General features: G+C 31.8%; 1 long non-coding RNA gene across 3 annotated transcripts; it reads left to right on the forward strand.

Moving 5' to 3' along the window:
• Positions 1–724: 724 nt before the first annotated feature.
• On the forward strand, positions 725–11,634 carry LOC132735844 (uncharacterized). Of its 3 annotated transcripts, none has more exons than XR_009626507.1 (4): positions 725–851; positions 1,387–1,554; positions 3,625–3,685; positions 10,784–11,634. It is a non-coding gene; the product is annotated as an uncharacterized LOC132735844 (long non-coding RNA). The 3 variants fall into 3 exon arrangements; XR_009626505.1 differs by having other exon boundaries at positions 10,972–11,632; XR_009626506.1 differs by lacking the exon at positions 3,625–3,685 and having other exon boundaries at positions 10,784–11,632.
• The last annotated feature ends 799 nt before the right edge of the window (positions 11,635–12,433 follow it).

Here is a 12,433-nt window from a genome sequence, read left to right on the forward strand (position 1 = left end):
TTTTTATAATTTGTAGTACAGGTTGAACGCGATAGGTTGATAGTATTTAAAAATAACAGATGTATGTTATGAAATGCAAAGAATTATTTCATCAAGTTATTCTTCAATTTGTTTACAATTTCATCATAAAGTACTTATTATGTAGCGCCATATTTTAAGTATGTTTATGTTTTAGAAACTGTTTTAAGACGAGTTTTTTCCACCCGATCGAAATAATTCTAGCTTATGCAAGTGCAATATTATCGCAATTAATCGACGACATAAAGTAATAAAAAAATTCAATTTAGACCTTGTATTAGAAATTGCTTTCAATGAATGTTCTTTAAATTGCCTTCAAAATATAATTGTAATGTAAACTGAATGAAATGATTGCCATGTCCCGTATTTGACAAAATAAAGACACAGTGCATTTTCAACGTCTATTTTTCTTTTTGTTTCAAAACACGTCTTCATTTTCTGTTTGAGTTTCACTCATATGTAAGACTTTACTTTGCCCCGTCCTTTGATTTACATGAAGTGTTAATAAAGAAATACATATTCTGAGCTGTCTTAGGTTATATCAATTACAAGTACACTTTAACAAACTGCTAGAGTATTAAATAGTTGCATTTTGTGTTTAAAAGGCATTTAAAGAGATCCTCAAGTGAAATTTTATACGTGACTCATTGCAGTGATCATGTAAAATGATGATAAATAAACAGATGTAACAAAAAAACAAACAAGACATTTTAGGTATACCGTATATAGCAACCGCCTCGTTATACCTGTTGATCAACGTTACATAAATATACTTTTTTTATTTTACGCAGTTTTGCTATATAATAAGACGGATATATTTTAAAAGTTGTTAGGTAAATATTAACATATTAATTGTATGTTTGATATTCATAGACATATTCGGGAAATGTATGATAAGTAATTAGAATAATGTCAGATAAGTTTGAAGTAAATTATAAGAAAAGTTCGAATAAAACATCCAATTATCGAGATTGAGATATGATTAATAACATAATTGTAAGGTAGACAAAATTAGAGCTTGAAAATTTATTTTATAAAGACAAAAATAATTTTCTGAAATGACCCTAAAGGTAGCAATTTTGACAGTCCTAACGTTAATAATATGATGTGAATTATAAAGAATTCTTTAAGTTTTGAGAAGCAATGTTCTAGAATCATTTTGTGACAAAGGACAAGAGAATAAAATAATTGTTTTATGATACATATTTTATAATCAAAAGTACTTGTGGTTTAATGAGATGGTTTATGATTATGAAAAACAACAAAAAGATGTTATGAAATATTATACATTATTCCTGACTTGTTGATAGTTCATCATTTTGTACATAAATATGTAATGCCCTATTTTTTTTCGAAATTTGTTTTCAGACAAGTGCAGAAAAAAATGGATTCGGTCAAAATAATACTTGCATTCGTTCTCCTTTCTAATTCAATGATTGTCAAAGGAGACCCAGCAACGTGCCGTGATAAAATGTTATTATCCACCTGGTTGTGTCGAGATACCAGCTAAGGGACAATGTTGTCCGAAATGTAAACGTATGTGTGTTGTTTTAACATTCCGAATTTTTAGTCATTTATTTATTTGTTTGTTGTTTATTTGTCTGTTTCATTTTTTAATTAATTAATTAATTAATTAATTAATTAATTAATTAATTAATTAATTAATTAATTAATTGATATTTATTTATTTATTTATTCATAAACGCGTATGTGTTTTGTTTTTGTATAATTATTTTTATTACAAATTAGGGTTATGGGGAAAATGATTGACGACATACTTTCAATTTTTAACTAAGTAACTTATACAATGATTCATAATAAAGCATTGAGTGTATGAATGTCACTGGTATTCAAGATCTTGTCGTGACCTTTTCACTATATGTAGTATTGTTAAAATAATGTATTTTATAAGCTGTTCTCCTTGTTGTTAAGATGAACAATAAATGTAATGATGATAAACTGCCACATCAGGCCAGTGATGTTGCGGAGTTGTATTTCAATCACTCCAGTCTTAGAGAGTAAAATAATGTATGATACGATTATTATTATAATTATTCAGAACATCTTATTATCTACATACTATAAAACTAGTGTACATACGACTAGTTACATTATAACTTTTAATACAGGATACTTATATATAATTTGTTGACAAATGTTGCGGTTTCATAAATACTGAGGCGTAACAAACATATAGTTTTTCGGAAAATTTTACACCTGTATGCACTACCAATTAGTTGAAAATACGTTAAGATCCAGGTGAACTGACATGTTTATAAAATGTTTTATTCTAGAAATATTCAAGCGTGAATCTTGTCTTGAAGTTAAAAACAAACAACAACATTTTATTTTTAAATATGTATCTCGGATCTTAAGATCTTATTGGTCTATGCACATTATGTGGCTGTTAAACGCTATCAAAGTTAATACAAGTAAAATGGTTTCCTGCGGGGAAAATTTTTAATGATATAAATATATTTCATTTAACTATTTTCAACGTTGTTTGGGGGATAAATAAACGTTTGTTTCAAGAATATAGTTGACAATTATCGATCAATATAGAAGAAGGTCTTTGGAAACTAGTGACCGTTGAAGACCTGAGAACCGGAGAAGGTCGAACTTTAAACAATTATTCCTTTTCAAGAAAATGATAGAATACCATTTTCTGAATAATTCCGAGCAAAAAAATTAAAGTTAACACACAAGTTTTAACGCATAAAATATCTCTTTTTAGTATGGCAGATGCCACTACGAATATTTTAATTTTGTAGATTTTCAGTGTAAACATTTATTGTTTATAAAAATTTGAGATAGATATTAAAGAAACTTTGATAATTTTCAAAACACATCATTCAAGTTTTTCCATTTAAACGGTTAAATAAATATAGAAAATTAGAAATATCACGTAATAGTTTTTTTGTTGTTAATTATGTGTAATTCGGACTAACTCCCTAGAGGTAATCCGTAACTTACCGGCAAACGGTATTTAGCTAGGTTTTCGAAATGGTCAATTAACCAATTATGTACGGTTTACAGATCACATACCTATCCATATACCTAAAACAGGTCATGTGCTCATCCATGTCTCAAAAGTTAAATGCGTACCAATTCCCTGCGGTCTTCAGACCGCAGGGAATTACCCTTGAGATTGTGTTCATCACTGTCAATTACATCACATTTCTTTAAAACTGAATGTGTAATCGTCAGAAAATTCAATGAACAAATAGTTAAGTAAGTAATAGTTACCGTACGAGGAATAGGTCTGCATAGTGTTTACAGACACGGGTGGCGATTTGAAGACCGAGAGAGCGTAGCGATCGAGGTTTTTAAAAGGCGACCGGGTCTGTAAATACTATGCAGACCTATTCCGAGTGCGGTAACTATCTTACCTACATGCTCTTTTGTTTTTCTATCCATACATCAGTTTTTAGCTCAGTATTTATTAATATTACTTACAAGAAACATATAACTTATGTATTTTATCATGTTTAAGAAAGCATTCCAAAGCCAAGCAAAGATACCATCCACTACGCTCTTGTAATTCATTCGTTCACAAATCAGGTGTTATTTGGATATTCTCGTGATTCTCGTGGGGTTTCATTATAGGTAATGTACTTGTTGAGTTGAGTCACAGAAAATGAAAACAGAACTTGTCGAGTAGGGAAAGGTAAGATCATTATTTTGATATATGAATACATAAAATATTAATAAAATAAACAAATACTGAGGAAGATAAAAATATTTTCTAATCATAAAAAACGGAACACTTTTTCTTGCATATCAGACTGGCGTTTCCGTGAGTTTTACCCATGCCGGAAATTTCATCTGGCATGGGGGGTTCCAGATGAGTCGCGTGCTGTACAATGGCACGATTAGGATGACGTCATTTTACCGTTATGAATGAAGTTGTAATTCATACGTTGTTCTAAGAAAGTAGTTACGGTTGTAATGATATAAATTTTCATTGAAAATAAAGATAAAGAATTTAAATATAATGGAATATGGTAGAATATGCAAGAAAAAATATCTGACATATGTTTGCGGTTCGGATCGGAATATCCGTCCCTCGGTCACCCGCCCATGGGCGGTAACTCGGCAAGCCTCGTTACCGCCCAATGGGCGGGTCACCTCGGGACGGATATTACATCCGAACCGCAAAATATGACAGATATTATTAATCTTTATACATAATAAATTTCCTGGTAAATAGATGATCAGGCTATCTCTTATATAATTAAAATATACATTTTTTCAAAAGAAAGTAAAAGACGGGGTTCTATAACTAAATATTAGTAATACATGTAGTTACACCGTTATGTAAGTTGGGTTTTGTTGTTGTTGTTTTTTATGATGGCTGATTTTAAATGTTCTTAGAATTTCATCCATGTTTAGAAGAATTTTCTTTAGGTGTATTCTTAATTAGCATCATCCGTTATAAGACCGCATATAAGCACGCGATCAAGAATGGAAGCGAAAGTCGTATTCTTGGTACTGGTATACAAAATCTAAATTGTGATGTAAAAATAACTAAAAAATGAGAAAAACGATCTTATACTTAAGATGAACTATACTCTCACTGAAAGTAATATTTTTTGAAAGAAAGATGCAGAAATTGACTTTGATTCGATATGCACCAGTAATATAATCGTCGTATATATCCTATAAATGCAGAATTGTTAAAATAATGCAGAATTGTGCAAATTTAGACATAGTTGTGGAAATAAATACCGAAAACTAGTATCTTATGAAGCTATATAGTACGGCAAATGTGTTAGGTATACCGAAAAGCAAACTTTAAAGAAAGGCTTAATGTGCGTTGTTATACGCCAGAACAGTAGCCAGTTCGTTTTTCTCACAAATAATCTGGAATATAAGTTATGAGGGTCCTTACAGTCGTATGCGCTAATTTATTTCGATTAATCTTTAAAATATACATCGACCCTTTTCCTATTCAAAATGGTCATTATCCCTCCCCCCTCCCCTACAATTCAGCGTTATTTTACGGTGAATATTGTGTAGTGTAATGCACGAGTTTCTCGACTTCACATATTTTCTATTGTATAGAGAACAATAGAACAATAACCGCTCGGTATCTATTTGCAGACCTGTTAACCGGTCGGTAAGTGATTTACTAGACCGCTTTTAATAAAGGAGCCGGTAGGTAATTACGTATCTAATGTATCTAGTAATTCAAAACGAACGATCATTTTTTTGTTATAAGTGGCAAATATTACAAAGTGTAAAATACGAACTCTGTAAAATGTAAATCTAACCATAATAAAGTTGCATGCATGAATAAATAAGTGGTTGATTTTTGCAGGCGGTTAATCTTGTAAATATGAAATTGGTAATGGGAGTGATAAAGTTAAAGTAAACATTCTACACGAAGAGAGCAAACAAATTGATACATGTAATACATGTTTATCACATAATACGCGGCGCAGGAGTGTAATAAAGCCATTTAATAAAAACGATATTACACTAGTGTAATATCACTTTGACGTGACGTCATTTGCGCTAAATATATACATAGCGTTAAAGCGCGCTAATGTTAGCGTTACACTATAGGCGCGTCATTGAAAAATAACTCATTTTAACAGTTTACTGTTCTTATTTTATATATGTGATAAATAGAATATTATATTCGTGTAGATTCAATACTAAATTTATTAAACTCGTTGAATAAAACAATATTATGCTCGCCAGAGGCTCGCATAATATGATTTTATTCAACTCGTTTAATAAATTTGGTATTAAACTACACTCATTCAATATCCTCTATATCTGCAATGACGGTATACTTAGGTGTACCGAGAAAGCTTGTTGTATGATTTATTTTATTGGCGACGCCGGTGAGCGGCGTCGTCTATTATGGAATGCTTTTTATTTTTGCCTATGGAAGGAGCTGTTATTATTAGCAGATAATTTCATGTTGTGTTAATTAGTTTTATTTTGATTCGTAAAAATCAAGTAAACAAATGTGTTGTTATATTTGTATTTAATAATTTTATGTAAAAAGCATGTGCATTGTGATATTATTTTCCCGAAATTGCAGGTTAAGTTTAACAGCTTGTCCCTTAGTTTTAATGACAATACTAAAACCCGGATTTCGAATATCGTTGTGGTCTAGATTGAGGCCGTATCAGTTCATTCATTCATTTATACATTTTCAAAATTTTCCTACCAGAAGAAAGTTCACCTGCAATTGAGTATAAGGATAGGTAATGGAACTTTTGTAAACGATTATCCTATTGATATTGTCCTTATTACATTTATCTGTTGCGCAGAATGGTTGTTTTTACAAAGTGTACCAGTATCCGGATGTTGAAAGCAATCCGATTTTCTGCAATTACTGCTGACCCATGGCCATCTATATTTTTATGAATACTTAATTACATTAATTTGCATGGCTTGATAAAACTGAACCTGCAGCATTTCATAATTATGCTGTTTAGGGTGTTCTTTTGGGTTTCAGGTTTTCTTTATTTTAAGGGGAAGTAACTCATGTTTACTAAATTATTTGTCCTTTTCTGTCTATCTAAGGTATTACTTATAATACTATTTTTGTTGTATATAATTCACCAGTTGTAAGGTCATCAAAAGCATGTTAATGTTAGGATTTCATATTCATTTAATATAAACTGGGAATTATTAATGTTATGTGCATACATGTATATCTTAGACAGTAGTATATTGATATGTTGAGACTTATAATTTTTCTGCATTTAAAGAGTTACAGTTATGTCATTATTATTAAAGGAATGAGACTTTCATTTAAAGTTATAAATGATAAAACATGTATTGATTGAAAATGTCCTTAAACTTGGATCAAGCAATATAATTAATAAAGTCTCAAAAAATCATATTCTGAACAGTTATTCTATTTATTTTCTAACATGTGCATAGTTTGAAAAGGACAGCTTCTGCCTTATCTATTTGTAATGAAGGGACACCGGTCTCAACCTCCAGGTCTCCTGAGTCAACTCGACAACAGACTGTTCATAGAGTAGATTGTTACTTGCCCTTGAATAAATTTGTGCACTAAATTTATAGTGGGTGATTTGTGCCACATGAAAACCAACATAGTACAAAAAGTAACTGGGCGCCAGATGAAAACATGAAAATACAATCTACCACAAAGTGGTTTGTTTGTTGCATTTTCATGTTTTTGCCCGGTGCCCTTGATGCAAAATACAAATCAGCCTTCATAAAATTTCTTATGTTGGTCACAGGTTTGAGTTCTGGTCAAGCTCAAAGTTTTTCTCATCCTGCGACTGCATATAAGCATGAGTTCAATTTCCTATGATCTGTAACATAAGAAATTCACGAACACAAATCGATATAGTTGGGAAATATGTTGTGGTTTAGAACTGTTTCATTGTGTAGCAGGCCGGATAGCTCAGTTGGTCTTCTGAAAGTCATGGGTTCGAGTCATGGTCAGGCAGTTTCAGTCAGGGTTTAGAAGTGGTTTTTCAATTGACACATGTTTGATTCATTTAACAGATTGCATTATTTGAAATGGACAAAGGCAGTATTGCATGATACTTTTAGATCTACAAAGGGCATTTTATACAGTTGAACACACTATACTGCACATGAAGAAGTTGTTTTTCTTCTTCTTCATGAAACTTCAAGCATCTGCCATATATAATGACATTCTTACATGGTTTAAGTCTTATCTCTGATAGTAGCTGGTTGATGTGGCTGGTACTCATTCTACTACTGCTCTGAGTACCTATGCTGTCCCCCTGATGTTCATTTTAGGTCCTCTTTTATGTCTAATATATGTCAATTACATGTCTTCAACCCTAAGCAATAAGCTTTTCTTATAATGCACAGGCACGAATATCAGACCTTGGAAGAAAAAATATAGCCAGATTGATAAAAAAAACCTGTGAAGTGTCAACAACCGAAATAAAATGTAAATAATGACCCCCTTTAAAAATATACTTCAAGTTGATAGTATATTTTTAAAGGGGATCATTATTTACATTTTTTGGGGGATTTTATAAACACAGTTTTTTTATCAATCTGGTCATCTTTGTCATATTTTTTCTTCCCAGGTCCGATACTCGTGCCTGTGATTATATGCTGATGACTCAGGAATCCTTGTGTCTCATAAAATAAATCTGAAAAAATTCTTTCTTATAGAATGAGTCTTATAAGATTGCTTAATTGACTATAAATTGTCCTTGCATCTTGACAAGACAGAGTCTATTCTTTTTTGGTTTAAGTTTCAACTTAAACTGGCCCTAGCCTCCAGGTCACTTGTAATGGTACTGCTATAAAGTACATATCTTTTATATAGGTGCAAATCTGGATCAAATTCTTTTGGCGTCGCCCTTTGATGCTTTGCATCAATGCTTTTCTTGTATTTGTTTTTATTCATTTGATTCAGGTAGTAATTTAATACCATGTAGTACATTTTACAATAATATATTAAATCCTTGTTTATTTACAGTATAATTTAAACCATGTATAGACAATAACTTGCATGATTTTTAGCTCGACTATTCGCAGAATAATCGAGCTAATGCAGTCACCCATTTGTCGGCGTCGGCGTCGGCGTCGGCGTCCCTGTGGTTAAGTTTTTGTATGTAAGCTGGTATCTCTATAACTAATGAAGGGAATGGATTGAAACTTCACACACTTGTTCCCTGTGATTATCTAAGATGATTGGCACAAGTCCCATAACTCTGATTTGCTTTTTTTCATAATTATGCCCCTTTTTCGACTTAGAAACTCTTGGTTAAGTTTTTGTATGTAAGCTGGTATCTCCTTAACTACTGAAGGGAATGGATTGAAACTTCACACACTTGTTCTCTGTGATTATCTAAGATGATTGGCACAAGTCCCATAACTCTGATTTGCTTTTTTTCATAATTATGCCCCTTTTTCGACTTAGAAATTCTTGGTTAAGTTTTTGTATGTGAGCTGGTATCTCCTTAACTACTGAAGGGAATGGATTGAAACTTCACACACTTGTTCTCTGTGATTATCTAAGATGATTGGCACAAGTCCCATAACTCTGATTTGCTTTTTTTCATAATTATGCCCCTTTTTCAACTTAGAAATTCTTGGTTAAGTTTTTGTATGTAAGCTGGTATCTCCTTAACTACTGAAGGGAATGGATTGAAACTTCACACACTTGTTCTCTGTGATTATCTAAGATAATTGGCACAAGTCCCATAACTCTGATTTGCTTTTTTACATAATTATGCCCCTTTTTCGACTTAGAAATTCTTGGTTAAGTTTTTGCATGTAAGCTGGTATCTCCATAACTACTGAAGGGAATTGAATGAAACTTCACACACTTGTTCTCTGTGATTATCTAAGATGATTGGCACAAGTCCCATAACTCTGATTTGCTTTTTAACATAATTATGCCCCTTTTTCAACTTAGAAATTCTTGGTTAAGTTTTTGTATGTAAGCTGGTATCTCCTTAACTACTGAAGGGAATGGATTGAAACTTCACACACTTGTTCTCTGTGATTATCTAAGATAATTGGCACAAGTCCCATAACTCTGATTTGCTTTTTTACATAATTATGCCCCTTTTTCGACTTAGAAATTCTTGGTTAAGTTTTTGCATGTAAGCTGGTATCTCCATAACTACTGAAGGGAATTGAATGAAACTTCACACACTTGTTCTCTGTGATTATCTAAGATGATTGGCACAAGTCCCATAACTCTAATTTGCTTTTTAACATAATTATGCCCCTTTTTCGACTTAGAAATTCTTGGTTAAGTTTTTGCGTGTAAGCTGGTATCTCCATTACTACTAGAGGGAATGGATTGAAACTTCACACACTTGGTCTCTGTGATTATCTAAGATGATTGGTACAAGTCCCATTACTCTGATTTGCTTTTTTGCATAATTATGCCCCTTTTTCGACTCATGAATTCTTGGTTAAGTTTTTGCATGTAAGCTTGTATCTCCATAACTACTGAAGGGAATGTATTGAAACTTGAAGAGTTTGTACCTTTTCGGACAATTTTATGCATTCATATAGGTAAGCATTATTATACTCAATGAAACACCCTTGTGACAAATTTTCGAATAGTCGAGCGTTACTGTCCTCCGACAGTTCTTGTTTTACCCTGGAACGAAACATGGTCCCTAATTATCTTCTTCACTAGAACTTTTTCTTTTTACCATATGCTACTGTAGTGTTGCATATTGAATAGACCTCTTTACTTAGATAAACACTTCTTTCCAAAATATTGAAATTCATCAGTATTATCATAATGAATTATCATTAATAAACTTGTCGAATCTAAATTATAGATAAACTGTGTTTTCTGTCTCTAAAAAAAGTTTTGTCTATTTCAAGAATGTTTCGATAAAGTGCATTGCTTGGTAATTTGTATAGTAAGGGAAACTGTAAGGTTAAAAGACCCGGGTGTGAAATGGGAAGTAAGACATTCCCTGTCAATAGCTCAAAATTAATGATGTTTAAACTTTCCCAATATATTTTTGAAGGAAGCAAAGATTAAAATAAATATTAGCTTAAGGAAATAAATTAGGAGAATTTATAATAAATTCGACATAATGCAACTTAAGGGAAGGGTGTGCAGGTGCTGTTGGTTGTAACGCCGCAACAACTACGCTTGTTAACATGTATCAGAATATGAACTATCGTAACATTGTATAAAATGTTAAGTTTGGTAAACTGAAGTAAAAGGAAAACCATTTAACGGAATTTTTACTCAAATTATGTTTTACTTACATTGTTTATGCATTGTGTAATTTACTTGATACAGTTCATATGCCGATGGATACAGTTCATATGCCAATGAGTACAGTTCATATGCCGATGGATACAGTTCATATGCCGATGAAGTCATTTAAACAAAAACATGTGATCATAGAAGTTTGTAAGGTTTATAAAGAGGAATAAATTGATTATGCGTTAACTATAGGATTAATTAATTATATGTATGCATTTCAGTACCAGCTGGAGCATACAATTTACCATAGATGTTGACCACAGACGAACGAGTTTTACTTACCACAGCTAATTCCTACTAAATCGGATTTTTAAATTGAAACAAAAATGTTTTTGAACTTGGACCTTTTGCACAAAAATGGCAACATATACTTTTCAACCAATATTTTATCATATTATAATATTTAATTGCATTCTTATGTACAGTAACTGATAGTGACACCACTGCGTACTTTCCAGAAATTTCAACTCATTGTTACCAATGCTATAAAGATGATTAAATAAATTTCGACAAGGTTATAATGAATTACTTACAATATTATCTTGAAAATATATATCATATTGTTTATATTTTTCGCCTTTGAAACATCCAAATGAAATAGTAATGGGTATAGGTACATGTTCAGGTGTGATATCGTAAAAATAAGTACTTGAAATGAAGTGGAATCAACAACTACAAATATTCAAGTGTGATTATGCTCCATGTTTTATTGTAAAGGACAAATATAAATCTTCCTAAAAATATGAAAAGGCTGCCCCATTTTATTTACTTTTTTTATTTTTATTTTATTTATCGTATGGATATTTTTAGAAATTCGTCGAACCACTATTGTTATCTATCGTTTTTGCAATGTATATAATAATGTAGTTTAAAGGATTTATGGAAAATTGTTATTTTGACCTTCACCTATTCACTCACTATATTTCCTTGGATACTACAGATCTACAAACTTGTCATACATTTGGATTGGATGACTTGGGCATGGACAGTATTTTTAGGTCCGTTCATCAACAGGCTCAAATAAAACTGAGCCTGCAACATTTTCAATGTTTCCATTTTTGACGTTCATAAGGGATTATTTCTCTTTATTTTATTTGTCTTATTTCTCTTTTCCATGAAAAGCTCAATCAAAAAGAGACGGCATTGGCTTGGGATTCTTTATTGTTTCCGTTTTTCTCTCTATTTCCATTTTCATTTACAATCAAGTCGGTAGACTGGCACAATTTTTCCCTTCTTACAAACAAAATTATTAAAACATTTTGGCAATTGCGGATGTTACTCTTTAGTTTTATAATATACTGCCTGCTCTTTTTCAATATCTACGTAGCATACAATGGTAATTTTGTTGTTATTTTGTAAGAATAAGAATAAACAAAATCAACAAGGAAAGGTGGCAGTCAATGAACGCAACCCCACACGGCCAAGCAACAAGAACCAGTTGCAAGATTGTAAAAGATTTGCTCCAGTTCTATGAAATTTCATTTTAATTCCTACATGTGTGTAGGAGATATGCTCCGGAAACAATTGGTCTTTGGTCTGTCCGTCCATTTTTCATGGTCGTTCCTGTATTACGAAACCATTAGTTCAAACGAACGTATAAAAATGAGCATAATGTCAGTATAACATCTATAGGCATGCAAGCACACGCTGATACATCATTAGGGACTCTTATTCACATATGGA

The sequence above is a fragment of the Ruditapes philippinarum genome, unplaced genomic scaffold (assembly GCF_026571515.1).
Source record: "Ruditapes philippinarum isolate M1 unplaced genomic scaffold, ASM2657151v2 ctg2987_1_1_1_1, whole genome shotgun sequence".
NCBI lineage: Eukaryota > Metazoa > Mollusca > Bivalvia > Venerida > Veneridae > Ruditapes > Ruditapes philippinarum.